A 21,252-nucleotide genomic window follows, 5' to 3' on the forward strand; every position below is an offset into this window, starting at 1 on the left:
GGCACGCACGTGAGGATCCAGGCACCCGGGCTGAACGAGGAGGCGTACGTCAACAGGCATTTTTACCACTCCATCAACGTTCAGCTCGTAGTCGACGCTAACTGCCGGATTCTCGACGTCGTCGCCAAGTGGGCAGGTGGAACGCACGACGCGCGGGTGCTTGCCAACAGCACCCTTGCCGAACGCTTTGACAGGGGATTGTACACCGGCCTGCTGTTGGGAGACAGCGGGTACCCGTGCAAGCCATGGCTGATGACCCCATTCCGGACGCCAGACACTCCTGGGAAGAGGCGCTACAATGCAGCGCACGGCACTACGAGGGCAGTGGTGGAAAGGTTCGTCAACGCGCAGTCAGCATATGAGAAAGTCTTGCCTGTCGGTTTTGCCTTTCCCAGTGCACCGTGCGCATAAGTGAAATAATGAGAAGCCCGTGCCGAGACATTGCTAGGCATTTTATGATTATATCGTTATGTTAAAATCATGCAATGGTATGAGTGCGTTGGAAGATTCACCAGAAAAAATGTCCGCACAAAGTCATTTGTACAGTTCAATTGCTCATAGCCTTCAGTTACCTCCCAAGTTATTTTTCTGCTGTTTATGTACAGTGGTTGACATTCATAATTTTGTCACAGTGCAAGCAAGTGGCGACTTTTCAATTGGTGTAACTGTACTGCCACATTTTTAAAGCTTTTGTTTAGTCATTTGTTGATTCACATGACATTATAATTGCGCATGATAAAACATGAATCAGTAAAGTACAGCGTGAGGTTATAGCCCGAAGCATTCACAAAGGCTTCACATTAGTACATCTTTTCATGAACATGAAAACTGTGCAGTCAGCACTAAGGCTGTGTTCCTCCTACTTGCTGTATGTGTTCATTCCAGTGTTGTCCTCATTCGAACTCATGGCAACTAACACAAAGGATGGGACAGGTGAACAAGATGATGAGTACCGACCCATCATTTTTTGCCTGTTCCATTCTCGGGCTCTCTGTCGTGATTCTGCACGAGCCTGCCCAATCAGTCACCAGACCTCTCAGAGTGTCCTCATTTTCTGCCGTGATATAAACAAGGAAAAATAAAACTCGGTATACCTCGATCTGCACAACAGATAATTGCACTTTATGTCCTTCATAGGGCTTCCATTCAATGACCATAGTGGCCAGATTTATGTAGCGTCTCAGGACACGTCGCTCAATTAGCGGTGGTACAAGAGCACTGCCGCAATCTTCTGTTACAGGACCATAGGGCAGCTGAAAAGAAGATTCCACTGCCTGCATGCAGAGCTGCGGATGGCTCCAGACCGATGCCCCGCCATCATTGTCGCGTGCTGTGTGCTGCACAATGTGGCTAAAAAGTATGCATGCCACTATGACGAAGCGTGCCAGGTGCCACCAGAAGTTGCGGCTGTGCCAAACTTGGAAACGAGGATGGCAGTGCAGTCCGCAGTGCTCTTGTGCAACAGCACTTTTCTCACTGTGAGTACAACTTAATTCATTGAAATCCTGAGGTAAAATGTGTGGTGAAAGCATCTCAACATGCATATCTAGGCAAACTGACAACGCTACCTAATCTAAATTCCTCCTAAATTAGCTGCTCTCCCGGGGCTGCGACTCATATTCTATGCAGATGATATCACTTTATGAACGAAAATTGGCAGCAATGGTCAGATAGAGGACACACTGCAACAAGCTGTAGAAATTTATTTATTTTCACATAGTGCAACCTTTATTGGGGCTATTGCAGGAGTGGGGTTAACAATTCGTGTGAAAACTGCAACATACAACAAAAACGCACGCACACACATACAAAAGATTGCACCTAACATGTTTGAATACATAGTGCGAACAATGTGATAGGCTGTAACTAATAAATTGATACAATGCACAATGAACACAACACAAAAGGAAACGTCATGTGGCATCGATCGCTGTTAAAAGTGGCTTCAATGGAAGAGACCGCGTTATGCCAGGAATTAAGTTCCAATGTTCAACGGTACCAGGAGAAAAGCTGTGTTTGAAATTATTAGTACGGGCAAAGCATGGCTTAACATTAAGGCTGTGATGACTCCTCTGGGTGATCGGAGAATATCGGGTAAGGTAAACGCTAGTTGTGACTTGATAAAGTGAATTGACGATGCAGTGCAAGAACTACAGTGAATCCACATGACGGTGAACGGACAAGGGGGTTAGATTAAAAGCAGACAAGGCACAAGAAGGTGAAAGATGCCGATCATATTGACGGTATATGAACCTGATGGCTTTCCTGTGGACGCTCTCAATTTGAATAATTTCACTTTGTTAATGATTATTCCAGACGGGAGACGCGTATTCAGTTGCGGGACGAATTAAGGATTTGTACATTAATAGCTTAGTTTGTTTTGGTGCATTAGGTAACGTTGTCCTCAAATAATAGAAGACCTGACTCGTAAAGCAGCGAATCAGAGACACACCACGAGGCCGTCGAGCCAGAAATTACAGAAATGACAAACATCCGTCTCACTTAACATCTGGGTGGAAGGGCCTCCTGTAAAGCAGGTTCAAACTATAAGAATCCTTGGACTCTTCCTTCAGTCAAACAGGAAGGACAAGAGACATTATAAAGACTAAAGACAACCGCCAACATGACAGTAAGACTAATAAGACAAATTGGTAACAAAAGGACACGAGTGAAGGAGAAAGAACTGTGCAGAACAGTACAAGCATTTGTACTAAGCAGGCTTGTGTGCGCATTCCCATACCTGAAATTAGCAATGATAAAGCCAAACTAGAGGTATAATTTGACACGCATACAAGGTTGTGTTAAGGCTACCGAAGTATACCTCTGCCGACAGACTACTGGGCCTAGGAGTACACAACACCCTAGATGAGATTAAGGAAACACACTTAACAATGCAATGAGGTCCGCTTTCCCACACCAAAGCAGGAAGGGCCATATTTCATCGCCTAGGAATAGGCATCAAGCTGCCACCACTAGACATCAGACACAAATGCCTAAACGCATTGCTCAGGCAATACTAGTCGCAACACTACCTAAGAATGTCTGCTCACCATGATGAGAGAAGGAAAGCTACGGCAAAAGCTCTACACAGAATGTACAGCTAACATGAACAAGTGCTATGTGCAGATGTCGCAGAAAACCCACAGAAAAAAGCGTTCGCACCATCGGCGGTGGACACGCAAGGCAGACTGATAGTCTCCGGCACTACTAAAACGAGCCTCAGAAACGGCAGAACAGGCAGTCTATCGCCCTTGCCATCATTATCACGAATGCTGATACTAAACTAAGTGATTCTAAATTTACCATACGCCGTTACGCGAGGAGAATAATTTCTCGAGCGGCAATCAATACATGGGAGCAAACAAAAAACTTAGAACTAGCAGTAATGGTGATTAAATATGCTAGTATTGACACATGCTTCCCACCCAACTCACTCTGCATATCTTTTCTTTAAAGGAAGTATATTTCATGGCAAAGCAGGGCCAAGCAAGCTGTGATCCCTATTGCACGTAACTTATTTTACTGTCAAAACATATCACAAGCCGCCGTGGTGACTCAGTGGTTATAGCGCTCGGCTGCTGACCCGAAAGACGCGGGTTCAATCCCGGCGGCGGCAGTGGAATTTCAATGGATGCGAAAATCTAGAGGCCCGTTTTCTCTGCGATGTCAGTGCACGGTAAAGAACCCCAGGCGGTCGAAATTTCCGCCGCCTTTCACTGCAGCATCCCTCCCAGCATCCCGTTTGGCTTGTGGGGGTTTAACGTCCCCTTGGGACGTTAAACCCCCCCAAGCCAAACGAAAACATATCTTAGTCAGAACGCATCACAGTCAAAATGCATCACATTCAAAAATATCAGTCGAAACGTATCACAGAAACGTTGTATCGCTGTCAAAACGCATCACACATACTGTGCATGAAATGCACAGTGGAAACTTGTCTACTTAAATCACAGAGCAACTACGGGTGAAAATATCTGCTGAGGTTGCACATGCTGTACAATAAACATGCAGTACTTAAGAGAATGCATTGTTGGGCGAGTCGGTCAGTCATGATGAACAAAGGGTGCTGCGCACATGTAAACAAGGACGAGAAAGATATACAACAAGCGCTTGATGTGTACCCTTCTCGTCCTTTTTTATATGTGTGCAATACATATAAACAAGTACATGCATAGGAGAGGTACAAGTGAAACCGAAGCAGTGACCTTGTGGTAGAGCATCTGCCTCGCACTTGGGAGGTGCTGGGCTCGATCCCCAGTGCCGCCGGGTACCCACCGGTTTTCTAATAAGTACAAGATTTCCCCCGGCCTGCTGCTCGGCGCCTTTGGGGTGAGATGCTTGGGAAAAGGGTCCTGGACCAAACCGTAAAAAAAGAGCCACAAATGGGCTTTTACCGCACGAGGTGGATTAAGGGTTGCTTGACAGCGGAACTTATCTCCGATCCGTCAAGCCAACGGTTTGGTCCAGGACCCTTTTCCCAAGCATCTTACCCCTGAAGAACCGAGCACAAGGCCGGGGGAAATCTTGTACCCATCAAAAAACTGGTGTCAACAATCCTCACGAAGACGAGTAGTTTGTTACTCGCGGCGGTAGGGGCTCGGTTGAGATTGATGGGAGCCGCCATGGTCATGGTTCAGCTATCAGTGTTCAAAAAGCGCGGGAATGTATCCGGATGTTGACATTAAATAGCGGTCATCTATTGGACAGCGCGAACGTCCGTCGCCCTCACGACCGACTTCCGGCAGATTCCCCATCTCGTTCCTTGTCGGCAGCTAAATTTCCGGCCTAGGTACTAAAAGTACCTACCGTCTGAAATAAGTCTGGACAGTAGTTCAGATTTTTCGGTTCGTGCAAGCACACTACGTCTGCAGGGAAGTCCAGGCTCATCTTAGGTTATAATAAGACGAGATTCGGATTGCAGTCTGGACTTGGCGGCTCGCGTTTGTGCAAGCGGGCCCTGGTAATTCCAGTTCTCACAATGTTCTTTCCTCTCGCCTGTTCTGAAAACTATATATTTTAAGTTGTAAAACGTTTATTAAGGCGGCCATTTGTTTTTCAGTCCAGTAAGCGAGATAAATAACTTCTAAATATGAAGTGTGCCATCAGGCATCGGATGCCCGGTATAGAAAAGTCTGACTCGATAATATCTGTCCCTAAGGACCCTGTCAGTACGGTGGATCAAAAAATTTCAATGCAGATCAGACTATTCGCCAGTTTCCGAACTTATTCCTTTATTTTTCCAGTGGTCTCACTAGTCTATTCATGTCGTCTGACTCCACAAGTATTCACAGTCGGTGGAGCCGATAAAAGAAAATGCGGGTTTGCAGTCTTCAATGGATTTGTGCGCGCAAACTCCTCGTAAAAAGGCACCCCAGAGGTAGAAGCTTTCCTGAAAATGGAGTCTTTGGAGTCAGCATCTTACGCTCGACAGGTTCGTAATACATCACACGTGTAATTATGGCTTCTGCAACGGCAGCATTACCTGAGCTTACCATCCAGAACACCTTTCGCAAGTGTACCATTTTCCACTGACATGCTGGCGATTTACGCTTCAAACTTTCATATTTCCGGCTCCTTGTGCTAGCGTACCACTCCCCTTTAATAGTCATCACAGAATCGCATGTCTAGGAGCCCACGCGCCGCTCCTTTTTGGGAAGCTGTGGTGGAATGCGAAATTTATCAACAAAAAAAGAAACAATGCCTTCTTTAGTAATCGTGACTCCTGCGTACGCGCTTTCCACATCAGCACCGAAGCTTATTGGAGCTATGGGAGTTTCTACCCTCTAATGAAGCGCCGTCGACAATCATGCAGTTCATCTCCGTGATGGCCAGCCTATAAAGCCCGTTATAGCTGCTTCTTACGCTGCTGAAAAGGCGTTGCGGTGGGAAACCAAACGAAACTTGGTAATCCTGAGAAAGTGTTGGGAAAGGTGAGTATTAACGTAAGAGTGGGGGAGGGGACGAGGCATCTCGAGAGCCAACGAGGAACTTTTGAAGTTAAACTTGACTTTGGAGAATCAGCATGGTTCGGCCTGCTTCCAGATGCAAGGAAAGTAACGAGAGAGGTAATTATACGCCACAAGAACAACAGCCCGTCATTTCGTACTGAAAAATTTGAGGGAGCAAAAGCTCCACATACTGTCACTTCTTTTTTGTGCCCACTTTACAACCAATAAAAGCTGCCGCGCTGGCTCAGTGGTTATAGCGATCGGCTGCTGACTCGAAAGACGCGGGTTTGCTCCCGGCCGCAGCGGTCGCATTTCGATGGAAGTTAAATATTGGAGGGTCGAATATTTGTGCGATGTCAGTGCACGTTTAATAACCCCCAGGTGGTCGAAATTACCGGAGCTCTTCCCTACGGCGTCCCTCATAGTTTGAGTGGCTTTGGGATGTTAAACCCCATAATCCAAACACAACTTTACAGCCAGTGAACAGCAATGTTCGCTCGTATTACTTCAATCAATTCGTCCTAGCGAATCTTAAGAGGACAGTTTTGTTCGGTTCTAAAGAGCGCTGGACATGAAGATACGAGTGGCAACGCCACACTGAGTTCTGTTGCACCATGAAGCGAGAAAGCACAGAAGACCATCGTGTTGGGCATGCATGCCGTCATTTCTTCAGGTGAGGTGAGCAACAGTACCACTAATCTGTTCTCTAGAAGTTGATTAATGTTACTTAAACTACTATTAATTATCGAAGAAAAAAAATTGGGGCTTACGGCAAATGTTTAGCGTGGGAACCGGGCAACCAAATTTCTGTAAATTGGGCGTCAGGTAGTGCCCGGCAGCAAACCTGTGCCCGACAATGAATTGCCTCTTAGACGCTGCATATGCTGCGAAAAAAGCTGAACGATGGAAATACGCCTGGGTATAGAATGGGAAAATCTTTGCTCGAAAATCTGACACCTCAGCAGCCATTCCCTTCACCCGCGAAGATGACCTGTCCAATATAGCGTAGAGTGCTTAAACATATCTGTCCAGCTTGTTTGCCGTCAACATGTGTTTTCTACCGCATGGAATTCATAAATTGATGATCACTAAAAAACCAGCCCTTTCCTTGTTTCACCAGAACGTTTGCTCCTTAATATAGAAAGCGAAATGAATGCTATTCTAGACATTTTCGGGGGATCATTCACAGCGTCAATGCTTACCGGGACATGGTACGAAGACGAATCGGCTGTATTTCACGCACTAGGTTATAAGTCTTTCTGTCGCAATCGTCAGTACAAGAGAGGTGGTGTTGTTTCTATTCTAGTAAAAGACAATGTTGCATGTCTGTGATACCGAAGGCCGATTCCGTGCAGTTACACCTGATTTTAAAGTGCTCATTTCGCGCCATTCTGATAATTTATTTTTCGTGGTGTACACGCCGGCATCTGTCATCTTCAGTCAATCTTTAAGCTTCTTACACGAGTTTCTTTAATATATTACGGAACAGAAAGTGAAAATTTTTTAGGCGAGATCTGAATGTGAACATGCTTGTGCCTAGCCAGAATGAATTTAGCCTTGCTCTTGCTGCATATGAACTACCCAATGAAATCACTCATCCAACACGCATCACAGAACGAAGCTATACTCTATTAGATGTATTTGTTACGAATGTTGTCACGTACACAATATTCGCTGACACTTTTATACTGGCGTCAACGACCATTTGGTTATTTTTTAATTTGTAGATAAGCCATTTTCAGTCAAATGGAATACATTGCCACCCAATTATAGTCAACTGATTGATCCTCTCGCCTTGAGCCCTTCCGCCGCGCAATTGAAGAACAAAAATGGGACGCTGTCTACGAACTGAGTAATAGTGACGCCGCTTATTCGCAATTTATCAGCATTTTTAAAGAGATTACCATGTGCACCTTCCAGTTGTACAAGTAAAGAAACCGAGGAAAGCATGAAAACCCTGTTTAACACGAGAGTTACTGAATATGATTTAGCATAAAATGCGTTATTTGCGAAATCAGTAGAAACGAAATGTTGAAAGATACTTGCAAAACTTAAGGCTTATCGAAAAAAACTTACCTCTAAACTTAAGCAAGCTAAAGATGCTTACTTAATGAGCATGTTCCGCGATGAACATGCGCAACGTCCGGATATAGTTTGGCGTAAACTAAACTCATTGTTGCATTCCGACAGGCATTCTTCAACTCTTGATATCCTTACACATGAGAGAAAAGTGCTATTTGATGCTTCATTGGCGGATGCTTTTAAGCACTTTATTTAGCAAACTATACACAGTGAACACAATGGGAGTATCTGCCGAAACTATGCTCATTATGACGTGGAAATGATAGCCCGCAGTCCCTCTTTCTAGCCCCAAATGATCAAGTTGGAGTCTTTGCTTGTATAAATAGTATATGGAATAGAAAGTCGCAGGACTCGAACGGTATGGAGATTTTGCCCGTAAAATACGTTCTTGACACTTATGGCTCTGTTATTACTCATATTTAAAACCTGATCTTATCAACTGGGGTGTTCCTTAAGGAAATGCAGATCGCCTGACTAACCTCAAAATTTAAGCATGGAGATAAAACAATATTTAAGCCATATTGCCTGTACTTTATAAGGGCATTGAGAAAATAATACATATTCGACTGGCCTCATATTTTGACTACATTGACTTATTTCTTAATTTTCAGCATGGCTTTAGGACGCGTAGTTCGACTGAAAAGGCATCCGATCGGCAGCATGGTTGTCTTTTCGGCTGCTTTATAATTAATTTCCTTTAAGCAACAGCTTATTTCAAGTATTATTCTCCTAGCATTCAGCACCACAAATAAGAAAATAAAAATGAACGTTCCTCTATGCACCTTGGTTTCGGTGACTGTTGGCTTCCTTCATAAGTGGCTTCCTTCATTGTGTTCATCTAGCATAGTTCCCCATAAAGTCAGCAACAGAATTCCAATAAGGAAGGGCGTCAGGCAGGTAGGGAGACACGATCTCGCCAATGCTATTTACCGCCTGTTTGGAGGAGGCATTACGAGGCCTGCATTGGGAACAGTTGTTGATTAGAGTTAATGGAGATTACCTAAATAATCTGCGATTCGCTGATGGCATTCCCTTGCTGAGTCACTCAGGAGATGAATTTCAAAGCATGATTAATGAGTTAGGGAGGCAGAGCAGAACGGTGGGTCTAAAATTAATATGCAAAAAACAAAGTAATGTTCAACAGTCTAGCAAGGAAACAGCAGTTCACAATTTGTAGCGAGGTGCTGGAAGTGGTACGTCTACTTAGCACAGGTAGTGACCGCTGATCCAGATCATGAGATGGAAATAACTACAAAAATAATAAGGGGGTGGAGCGCATATGGCAGGTTCTCTCAGATCATGAATGGTAGTTTACCAATATTCCTCAAGAGAAAAGTATATAACAGCTGTATCTTACCGGTACTCACCTAGGGGGCGGAAACGTGGCGGCTAACGAAAAGGGTTCAGCTCAAGTTGAGGAAAACGCAGCGAGCTAGATAGGTGTAACGTTAAGAGACCGGAAGCGGACAGAGTGGGTGAGGAAACGAACGCGTGTGAATGAAATCCTAGTCGAAATCAAGAAGAATTGGGCTGGGGCAGGGCATCTAATGCGAAGGCAAGATAACCGCTGGACCCTAAGGGTAATGGAGTGGATTCCAAGAGAAGGCAAGCGTAGCAGGGGGCGGCAGGAGGTTAGGTGGGCGGGTGAGATTATTAAGTTTGCAGGTATAGGGGGGGGGGGGGCGCTGGCAAAGGACAGGGATAAATGGAGAGACATGGGAGAGGCCTTTGCCCTGCAGTGGGTGTTGAAAGGCTGATGATGATGATATCTTTTCTATTCCATGATGTGGATATGTAGCCTATAAATTGCTCACTTATTTAAATTTTTCAGAAGTGACAACTGTATATTGCTTTGTTTGTTTATTTATTTGTCATCAAAACAGAAAGGTATCATAGTATGTATGCTTCTGAAATGCTGTATAACCATTGTTACCCTTATTTTGTAATCTTGGGTGATATCGCCGCACACTAACTACCGCCAAGTGATCTCCCCCTTGCGCTGGAGGACGTGCGTGCGGTCATCCACGAACATCTCCGACGGCAGCGCCCCGACCCACGCATCGCCGGAGGTGAGCGCATCGCCAGCAACAACGGCTGCCGCACTCTTTCGCGGTCGCAACGCACAATGATCCTCCACGCGCGCATCGGCTGCGTGTGGCCTAGGGAACGACGTGTGCGTCACGGACTCGCGACGAGTGATGTGTGTGATGAATGCGGTGCAGTCGAGACACTGCAGCACCTGCTCCTGCGCTGTGACGCGTTTACTGACGCTCGTCGTGATATGCTCGCGGCCTACAGGGCGCTGGGCATACTCCCACACTCGCTCAAGACGCTATTGTGGCCGCAGGGCAGTGCGCGCACCCGTGAGCGAACCATGGTGAGCCTCTGTGCATTTCTCGAACAGACGGGCTTGACGTCCAGTCTGTTTTGCGCCAGGCAGTGACGCGCAGTGACCGAACGTTCCGCGTGCACTACCTAGGATGATTAACAGCTGGGCGCCCCACCCCAGCTGTTGTGTGCAAAGTGTTGTGCGCGTGTTTTTATTTTTATTTTTTTCTTGGCTGTGCATGCGCACACCTGGACAACTTTATTGTTACCCTTTGTAAATAGTGCGTATATGACCACTTCCTATGTCCTTTCTTGCTGTCCCCTCACCTCTTTCATTTCACTTCTTCAAACTGCCTGCTATCCTTTATTTCCGCTGCCCTAGCTCAGGTGCCGCCGCCGCAGTGATGGCAGATGCCGGGGTTAGCAAAAATCTTTTAACTTCCATTTTTATTATTATCTTTAATAAACACTTACTACTACTACTACTACTACTACTACTACTACTACTACTACTACTACTACTACTACTACTACTACTACTACTACTACTACTACTACTACTACTACTACTACTACTACTACTACTACTACTACTACTACTACTACTACTACTACTACTACTACTACTACTACTACTACTACTACTACTACTACTACTACTACTACTACTACTACTACTACTACTACTACTACTACTACTACTACTACTACTACTACTACTACTACTACTACTACTACTACTACTACTACTACTACTACTACTACTACTACTACTACTACTACTACTACTACTACTACTACTACTACTACTACTACTACTACTACTACTACTACTACTACTACTACTACTACTACTACTACTACTACTACTACTACTACTACTACTACTACTACTACTACTACTACTACTACTACTACTACTACTACTACTACTACTACTACTACTACTACTACTACTACTACTACTACTACTACTACTACTACTACTACTACTACTACTACTACTACTACTACTACTACTACTACTACTACTACTACGTAGCCCCCGTCTTCCTCCTGTGCTGACACTTATTTAAAGAAGCCAGGACCTTATATCCAGGTATCCTTATATCCAGGAACCACGTTGTAAGAGTAGGCTTTCACCATGCCAGGAACCAAGATGGTTCCGTTACGTATGAGACGAATTAGTTATTCCGGTAGCTAGTTATTCCGATGAGCCTGAAATAAAAAATAAAGGCAAAAACTAAAGGCTCAAATGTTCCCTCATCTATTCTTTCTTAACGTCTTTCGCTGTACGGCATAAAACGAAGGTTTCTGTGGACGAAGACAACTTCCGGAGTTCGCTCTCAATCAGCAAGGATGAGGCGTAGTTGGGTAAAATTAACCCGGGCGCCCCGATGCCCCTGGGCGGCCAGCGCAGTCTGTTTTGTTTCCTCGCCTAATAAGGACCCAACAACTGAAATATGGAGGAGAGGAAGAGAGCTGCGTGAGCTGGTGGGCACGTTTATTTATTCATTTATTTCAATACTCTCAGGGCCCAAAGGGCGTTAGGGAGGGGGTGGGTACAAAGCAAAAAAGTAAAACACATAGAAATGTGCAAAGCTCAGGTTTAACTAATAATACAAGTGATATTACAAAAGGTGGTCGAAGAGAGCTCACTTGAAGGACTACTTACTTATTACAGGTAATTGCGTACAAGTTGCAGGTTAAGCTAACCGTACATATCTCTACTGAAGACGTAACCTCAGAGGTGTGCCTTATTCCACGCGGCGGCTCGCACATCATGCATTTGTTCGCCCTGAACTAGATTCTGTATTATTTCACCTCATCATGACTACTTAATTCATTTCTTAGGGCGTATACAAAATCATTCCACTGCTTTATTGCTCGAAACTACAGCCGATATTCCAGCATAACTAACATTAAGGCATCGCTGCAACTCCCGTCCTTGCAATATCGGAGAATAGCACTTATTTGCCTCTTAAATAAAACTGTTCACAGCCATGATAATTTTACCTTACCGCATACACAGCAGAGCCGCATATTCCACCGATTGTATAATCAGCTTACTTTCAAACGCCTTTCGAGAGGAACCACCGCTTTCCACTCTACGACGCTGCCCCGTGAATTGATTTATTAGAAGTCTTCCCAACAACATTGTTCACATCTCACATCATGTTTCCTTCCAATAAAAAATAAACAGCATTTTGTTCTGAAGTGTTTTTAAATTTCGTTCTACTTCTAGTTTGTTGTTGACTATTGTATACGGATGTTCAAATAACGATATCTTTTTTTTCGGTTCGCGCTCTAGTTTCAAATCTTAACCCCCTCACATAATTCTGAAGTGGAAGCCTCTGAGGTATGTGCATAAATAAATTACCTGTGCGTGGCACCATTTCAAGCTGCTCGCTTCGGGGTAAAAAGAATGTGTTAATATATCATGCAAGTGGCAATGTATATCTTATTGAAATTAGACCCTTAGGACGTTAGCGTAACAAACCATCCAGTGATGTGGGCATCATCGATAAAAGCAGCACTCTTCCGAGATCTTGCGCCGAGAACGACATTTTTGTGTTTCATGCGGGATTATAATATGCGCATACGCTCTGCCTTCCGCGCGCTTTTTTCTACTGTGGTCATCTGGTGTCGCAAAAAGAGCGCATCCTTTCCGGTGTTCATCGCCCTCTTGAGCCTGGTGAAGGGCAATCAAAAACGGGATGCGAACAGGTCTTGACTGGAACAGAAGAGCAGCGGGAAGCGCGACGGTTTCGTCGCAGGGCATCGGCAGCAGACGAGCATAAAAGGAAAGAAAAAGGAAAGTGGAGGGGCATCGTGCACCGACATAAACGGCATGCAGGATCCGATGGCAAGCATGCGCAGCAAGCCACGCAAGGGGGCGCCACTCGAGAGCAGAGGCCGTCATTAAGCGCCGCCGGTGTGGCCCTTGTTTCCGCTCCAAGACCGACCGCTTGTCCACATCCCAGGGTATAAGAAAAAGAAAATTGCGGCAAAGACCACAGGGATATGGCACGGGGTGGGACAGGCGTCTGGCACCGCTATCGGAGAACGCAGAGACGACACTAAAGGCGACTGTCGACACAAGGCTGGGCTGATGCAAATAAAAGAGCGCGGGAGTCCTGAGGCGGGAGCCGCAGCATCCAGACAGTATTTGGGACGTCGGAAGGGTTTGCGGTCCTCCGGCCGAAAACGGGAGCTGACGAAGAGAAAGGAGGGGACAAAAAAGAAGAAACTCACAGGACGTTTACCATTGTGTACGCGATAGTCATCGACAGCGGTTGAGGCAGTTTCATTGCGCGATATACTGAACTGGTGAATTTTAGAGCGGCATTCATATGTGTGCAGTTGTAGAGTGCACGTTTAGTTTTTAAAACGTACTCTTTCTTCGGTTAGCGCTCCTATCTAGCCCACTCTCCAGGCGCGCCGCCACTGTCGCTGATAAGGATAGGTGTGGTCCTTCCACAATATCGGCCAGTACGATTACTTTGACTCTTGAGAAACTCTTCCCGCTTGCTTTAAAGTACAAAGATAACAGCGTCGAAATATTTTCGATATCCTCAGTCTAGACAGCAAATATGTCACGGCTTCGTGCAAAGCTGCCTTCTGTCGCAGGGTCCCGTACGTTCGCCCATTTTTCATCCGAAGAGAGCAATGCAAGAAGGGCAGGTAGGCGGCACCTAGAGAGCGCATGACACGACATCCTCGACCACTACCTCTCCTTCTAACGAAGCAAAAATGCCGCGGTGAAGATCCTATGCCGACCCAAACGAACATTTTAGTTCGGTTTTGCCTCTCAGTGACGTATATAACTCGTCCAGTTTTTTTCTTTCCATCTTCGGTCTTTTTATCGCTCTTGGGTCTCTTTATCTTTTTCTTGAACTAGTATTGTCTCCGGAGAGGTTGCGGCCGCTTTAAGGGGACGTGGAGGAACTGATTCGTGACTTGCTACATCCACAAAAGCTTGTGTGAAGTGGGAACTTCGACGAATCCACCGTACACATATCGTCAGGGAGGATTTTTCAATTAAGTCCTGAATTAGCTGTGTCAATGAGTCGGTGTTCAGAACACGTCGCAGACTACGGACGGCTCATGAGGAGTCTGTGAGGATGTCAAGGTGGCTTCTAGATGAAACGAGTGGAAAGAGTACGCTTAATGCGTCCCGAATGGCCAACATCTCCGCTTGTGTCGACAGCGGGGCAGGGGAGCAAGCGTATTTGTTGTATCAATTCAACGAATCGACACCCATGGTCACGTGATCTGCACTCGCAGTAACATCTACATACGCCACGTGTCGCCGTAGTGAGCTTGCAATCGAAGACGAGGCGCCATCCGTCCCCACACTAGACTCACTCAAGTGCCCAACGGATCGTCAGTGTATGCGAGTAATGGGTCTATTTTCTGTAACTTGCTGGTAAAGACACGGTGGTCGTGACGGGCAGGAAACGATAGGCAACACAGAGCAGTCTGTGTTGCCTATCGTTTCTAAGGCTGAGAGCCGCACGATCGCAATGCGCGAATGCGCTAGTAACATTTTTTGGTAGCGAAAGCTAAATTGGCCACGAACTCGCAGTTTCGCCGTGCTCGCAGTCCCACCGTGGTCCCACCGCACCACGTGACCAACCACGTGACGGGTCACATGACCAACCGCGTGACAACAACTAGCCAGACAACGAGACTAACCTGGACTTACCATCAAGATTAACCAAGGCTAACCAAGCTATGCCTCAGCTTTCGCTACGTATATCCTGGCATAGCCGAGCTAAGCCACTGCCAATTTTTTGTGACGGTGTGCCTTCTGGCATAAATATTATTTTATTTATGATGTTTAACGTCCCAAAGCGACTCAGGCTATGAGCGGCGCCGTAGTGGAGGGCTCCGAATAATTTAGAGCACCTGGGGTTCTTTAACGTGCGCTGACACCTCACAGTACACGGGCGTGTAACATTTCGCCTTCATCGAAATGCGACCGCCGCGGCCGGGATCGAAACCGCATCTTTCGGGTCAGCAGCCGAATGCCATAATCACCTAACCACAGCGGCGGCTCATAAAGTAATATCTACAAATATATACTCACATTGGACTGTCGAACGTAGTCGAGTATTTCGCGGGCTTGCTGAACAGCTGGAGAAATGGAGACCTATGTGAGGCTTAGGATATCGTATATTGAGTAAAGGGGGGTTTCGGAAAGTGCGCGTCCAACTTTGCGAATGGCATTTACTCTCTAAAGTCTGTATTGCTTGCCTTGGAGAAGTAATCGTAATGAAGGAATTAATTAATCCCAAAAGAAAGAACTGCCTCAGGTGCAAAAGGCGACTGCCAACTACAGTTGCAGTAAGCGCCTTGTTCGTGTTCGTTCTTGGTTCGTCCTGTCCACTCTTGTGCCTTGTATCATCCAGTCATACAACTCTCCCAACAGTCGATTCTTCTGAATATGCAATGCCCCGCCGCGGTGGCTCAGTCGTTAGGGCGCTCGACTACTGATCCGGAGTTCCCGGGTTCGAACCCGACCGCGGTGGCTGCGTTTTTATGGAGGAAAAACGCTAAGGCGCCCGTGTGCTGTGCGATGTCAGTGCACGTTAAAGATCCCCAGGTGGTCGAAATTATTCCGGAGCCCTCCACTACGGCACCTCATTCTTCCTTTCTTCTTTCACTCCCTCCTTATCCCTTCCCTTACGGCGCGGTTCAGGTGTTCAACGATATACGAGACAGATACTGCGCCATTTCATTTCCCCCAAAACCAATTATTATTATTATTATTATTATTATTATTATTATTATTATTATTATTATTATTATTATTATTATTATTATTATTATTATTATTATTATTATTAATAATAATAATAATAATAATAATAATAATAATAATAATAATAATAATATGCAACCGATCGCCTACTCCTTACGTCTCATTTTTTTTAGTCCTTGGCTCAAGTTAGCTGGGACACTAGGTACAGTTGCCTTGAGTTTGTGATTCAGGATGCCAAACATACACAAGATTACGTAGAAAAATAAAATAAGAATAAGATTACTCTGTGAACTGTAATGGTGAATATTAAGTGATCAGCAAAGGGAGCAGCCCTCTGGCGAGATTCCTAATTCCACAGCGCAGTTCTCAGCGTTCAAAGGACCAACCTCAAAGGGCAGCTCCAGTATGAGGAAAAATGTTTACTTTACTAGATTAGGCTTTAGAAGTATTTGTCAAAATACAGGAAATAAATGCATATACAGCAGAAGACGTTACGAAAGTAACAACGAACGCGTACCAGTCATTTCTTTTTTGACATTTTGTAAATGTGCACTCTCTGATCACAGATCCAAACCTCCAGCTGGGACATATCGCCCTATTAAAAAGGCAAACATTGGAGTTAACCACGCAATTCTGACTTTCTTGTACATTTCAAATGGGTAATTAGGAGACGTCGGGTCCATTAAAGAGGTTCTTTCTTGTGCATTACACTGCGTTAGCTGGCTTGTTGGTAAACGAATTTATGTTCTCAGGATTTTGTTAACCACTATGAAAGCGCGAGCGCCCTTAACCATTTCAAATCGCTGTTAATTTGGAAACGAAGAGAGGATCTGAGCTTTTTTTTGTATTCCTTGACAGCTTTAATCAAGGGGCTGTGTAACGAAAGCGCTAAAAAAAAGGCCACAAAGGTGGTACTGGAAGTTATTCTTTGGACCCTATTGCACGAGTGGAAAAAACACACACACGCGCAAAAAAATGGATTGGCAGGAGCAGAGGAGGGTTGACAAAGGAATGAGGACTGGATTGGTGACCTTATTTAATTGGCTTCTTCCCACAGATTCGTTGCGGACTCAGCATTGCGTAGCGTTTGCAGATGAAAGTGACCGCGGAAATCACACTGTATTCATTTGCACTGCATAATTAAGGCCGAGGCTGCCTACCACTCGCTGCAACGGCAGAGAACGTAATTAACACACCGCATTTTCCAGGCGCTTATTCCGGGTCACGTCCTCTGCTGGTGCGCGCGAGCAATCGCAGGCGTGTCTGTAACAGTGGATCTTTATAATGCTCACCTTATCTCTGGTGACCTTTGTACTACGTCCTTAAGAAGACTCTAATATCCTTCTTCCAGATAATCTCTTTCCCTCCTTTCCTTTATTTTTTTTTTTGCTGCACAAAGACATCGGAGACCAAGCGGAATTAGGCTTTTGTCCCACCTCCTTTCCTTACTCTGCCTTTCTTTTGCCTTGTACTGTTCTTTCTGTGTCATTTATTGCGTTCCATGCGAAGAAACTCAATTATTGAGCTCCCGCAGTTCTCAAGGATTGCTAATTCTCATTTGGATCTTCCTGGCTGTTTCTGTTTCTTCTTTATGTGCTGGAAGATTCTTGCAGATCTCTTGGTTGGTTGAGGAAGTACGCGTTGGCACTGAGAAACATTTTTAAGATCCTTCAGAATCTGGTGCTTCCAAGGAACTATAATGCTGAAACGTCATCTCAGAATTTTGTTTTTGCAGCTACGACCTAGTTTTTCTACAGAGCCCCGGCTAAAAGTTTAGGCGCCTGTGACTGGCGTTCTTGCGGCAATCCTTTTGCTTCGCTTCAGGGTCGGGACATCACTGGTAATTTTACAGCGACTGTTACCTTGGGTGCTCTTCATTAAAGTATGATAATTCACAATAATCTTAGAAATGCAAGAAATGTAGGTAGTTGGCAACCCATTATCTTGAAATGTCCAGTAAGCGCTTATTTTAATATAACTGCAAGGCTGTTTGCGCCCGCAATCTCACTATATACTGCCTCGGTTATATTTTTCGCTATGCAATATAAGGAAGAAAGTCCAATTAAACTTTACGTAAAATTCTATCAGAAGTAGTTCTAACACCTTTGTGAGTGGGCGTGGGGAACGGCACTGTGCAGTAAAGTTCAAACTGGGGTCGGTAGGGAATGACAACATGAAAAAGCTAGCAGCGCACGGTCAAGACAAAGGATTCAAGGCACGCAGTCTGAGCGCCGATACAACAACCCACTATGCGATGCTTGCGTAAATACGCCGAGGTGAATGAAAAAAAAGAAAGAGAAAAACATTCATGACAGCGTAAAATAGATTCCCGGGTACACAATATACGCCAAATCTTTCGCGTGGAGCGCAATGAACGCGGCGATGATCACGAAACCTTCAAATTTTTTGTCGTACTTTTCTCCGTATATTTATTCAACATCTGCCATCTCTCGAGTCTAGGAGCGCACACGCTCTTGTACTGGTGGCTACCGAGCACGCGTTATCGCGGAAAAGGTCAAGTCGATAGCCACATTGCAAGGCGTTGCCTTAATGGTAGGTTGTGGAGGGAGGTAAAATTAGAGCAGAGCCCTTGACGTCGGTGTTCGTGAAGCCTGTCACTTATTTGCAGCCAAGATTTCAAATACTGCATATCGATAACCTCTTGATTACCCCCATTACAGATAGGAGCAGAGCCCGTACAGTGCTTTGTATATTAAGAGTGAGGACCCTCAGCTTATTTACGCCGTTTATTTGCCCCACAAGGAAGACTGCTCGCGCAAAGGAAAGTTTATAGGAGCTGCGATTTGTAGCCTCGATACTGGCAAACCATTTAACCCTCACCCGCAATAGGAAAGTGTCATAGTATTGTAAGTGGGCGAACCTAAAAGCGAATGCCGAAACAGGTGACCAACGTGCCCTGAAGAGGGAGCAGGAAGAGGCGCCCCGTGAACCGACAGTACACGTTTCTGGCGGGAGTCAGACTGCTCCTGTGCCTGAAAAGCGGGAGAGCATTTATTATCTTTTCCCTTTCCTTTTGTAACCGGGTTCGAACCCGACCGCGGCGGCTGCGTTTTTATGGAGGAAAAACGCAAAGGCGCCCGTGTGCTGTGCGATGTCAGTGCACGTTAAAGATCCCCAGGTGGTCGAAATTATTCCGGATCCCTCCACTACGGCACCTCTCTCTTCCTTTCTCCTTTCACTCCCTCCTTTATCCCTTCACTTACGGCGCGGTTCAGGTGTCCAAAGATATATGAGACAAATACTGCACCATTTCCTTTCCCCCAAAAAACCAATTATTATTATTATTTCCTTTTTCACTGTGCAGCTGGGTGCCGCTCAGAAACCGCTCGCGGTGTCCGTGGCGCCCACTTCTTTGGAAAATCGTCACACCCTTCCCTTTGTTATGGAGCCTGCTGCAAGGTACTGAGGCACGAGCGGTGCCTTGTTTACGCCGCTATAGTCCGTAGTAGCTAACAGGGTTTCCCACCCGGGAAGACCGGCGAAGCTGCGGGTGCAAGGGGGCCGCACTTGACTGTCGTTGGCACGCCGAGGCCTTTGTAGACGGCTCGCTGCTTAATGAGCAGCGAGGTGGCGACGGCTGTTCCGTGTCCGTTGTCGCTGCTAGAGCAGGAAGAGGCTCCTCGTCATTCGAGGGAACGCCGGGCGTATTTTGAAATCGCACGTGGTCCGCGTGCCTGTTCCACAGCGTTCCGTCTTTGAGTTGTACTTGAAGTGAACTTGTGGGATGGCGAACCAATCCGGCAATCCAGGCAGGACCTGGTTGGAAGTTTCGAGCAAAAAGGGGCTCGCCGGACGAAGGCAAAGAGCCACTGTGTGCTTCATTGTCGCAGGCATCTTTTGCTCCAGTTGCTTGGAGTCCACATGCGCCCTTAGGCCGGGGTGCATTCGTTGAATGGGCGTTTGCAGCTGCCTGCCTATGAGGAGCTCAGCGGGAGGGGACCAAGTAAACGCGTGCGGCGTTCCTCTGCAGGAAAGCAGGATCATCGCAATGTTTGTTTGAAATCTGCAGACGCTGCATTCCTGAGTTTCCCCTTAATTGTCCGCACAACGAGTTCCGCTTCTTCGTTCGATGCTGGGTGGTATGGCGGGATCGCGATTCGCCAAATGCTATTCTTGCTCAAGAAGTCAGCATACTTCTCGCTGGGGAATGCGGTACCGTTGTCGGCGACAATGATCTCTGGAATGTCATGTGTGCAAAATATTCATCGCAGGAATCGAATCGGGGCTTCCGTTGAAGGTGCATGAGCGGTAACCAACTCTACCCATTTGTGGTAGGCATTGACTAGGATAGGACGAAAAAGTAATGTCCTTGAAATGGATCTCCGAAGTCGACATGCAGACGAGACCATGGTTCCTTCGACTGTGCTTTCCATCTCATTCTGTGCCGTTCTTGGCGTATTTGGCAAAGTTGCACTTTCTGTGCCATGCTGCTGTCGAGTACTTCCCACCAGATGTGGTTCCGTGCGACTCCTTTCATCTTTTCCACACCTAGGTGAGTTTCATGAAGCAGATCAAGAACTTTTTCTTGTAATACGTTAGGAACGGCGACTCGTGTGCCTTGCAGGACGCCGACTTTATGAATACTAAACTTTGTACAGTCCTTATAAAAGTTTAGCTAATCACCTCCTCTTGGCAGCTCGTCACTAGTAAGGAGCCCATAGAGCAGGCGTGACATGACAGGATCACGATCTCTAGCTTTGGCGATGAAGATGGCAGATGGCGAAAGAAATCGTGGATATGAACAGCAGGCCTGGGTACTGTGCCGGGATCTGTAGGAAGCGGTATCCAGCTCAGCATGTCGGTTTTGCTGATGCTGGTGGCAGGGCGGTGCACAAGCGTATACTTTTAAGCTGACAGAGTAATTACCCAGCATGTCATTCTAGATGATGATCTGCCGGGAATAGGCTTGCCTTGCCCGAGAAGTCCCAGGAGTGGTATGAGATAGGTTACCACTTCAAAATGTTGGTCCCAGAGACACTGATGAAATTTCGAGACGCCAAAAATTAAGGCAAAGGGCTTCTTTGTCCAGCTGACTCTAATTCTTTCCAGCTGGAAGAAGGGTAATATAATGCGAAGGTAATATAATTTTTCCCTGTATCATCTCGG

The 21,252-nt window shown here is 45.9% G+C and overlaps 1 pseudogene; it reads left to right on the forward strand.

The window, feature by feature from the left end:
* LOC144094451 (uncharacterized) overlaps positions 1–21,252 on the forward strand; it is a 29,361-nt pseudogene that overhangs the window by 945 nt on the left and 7,164 nt on the right.

The sequence above is a fragment of the Amblyomma americanum genome, chromosome 6 (assembly GCF_052857255.1).
Source record: "Amblyomma americanum isolate KBUSLIRL-KWMA chromosome 6, ASM5285725v1, whole genome shotgun sequence".
Classification (NCBI taxonomy): domain Eukaryota; kingdom Metazoa; phylum Arthropoda; class Arachnida; order Ixodida; family Ixodidae; genus Amblyomma; species Amblyomma americanum.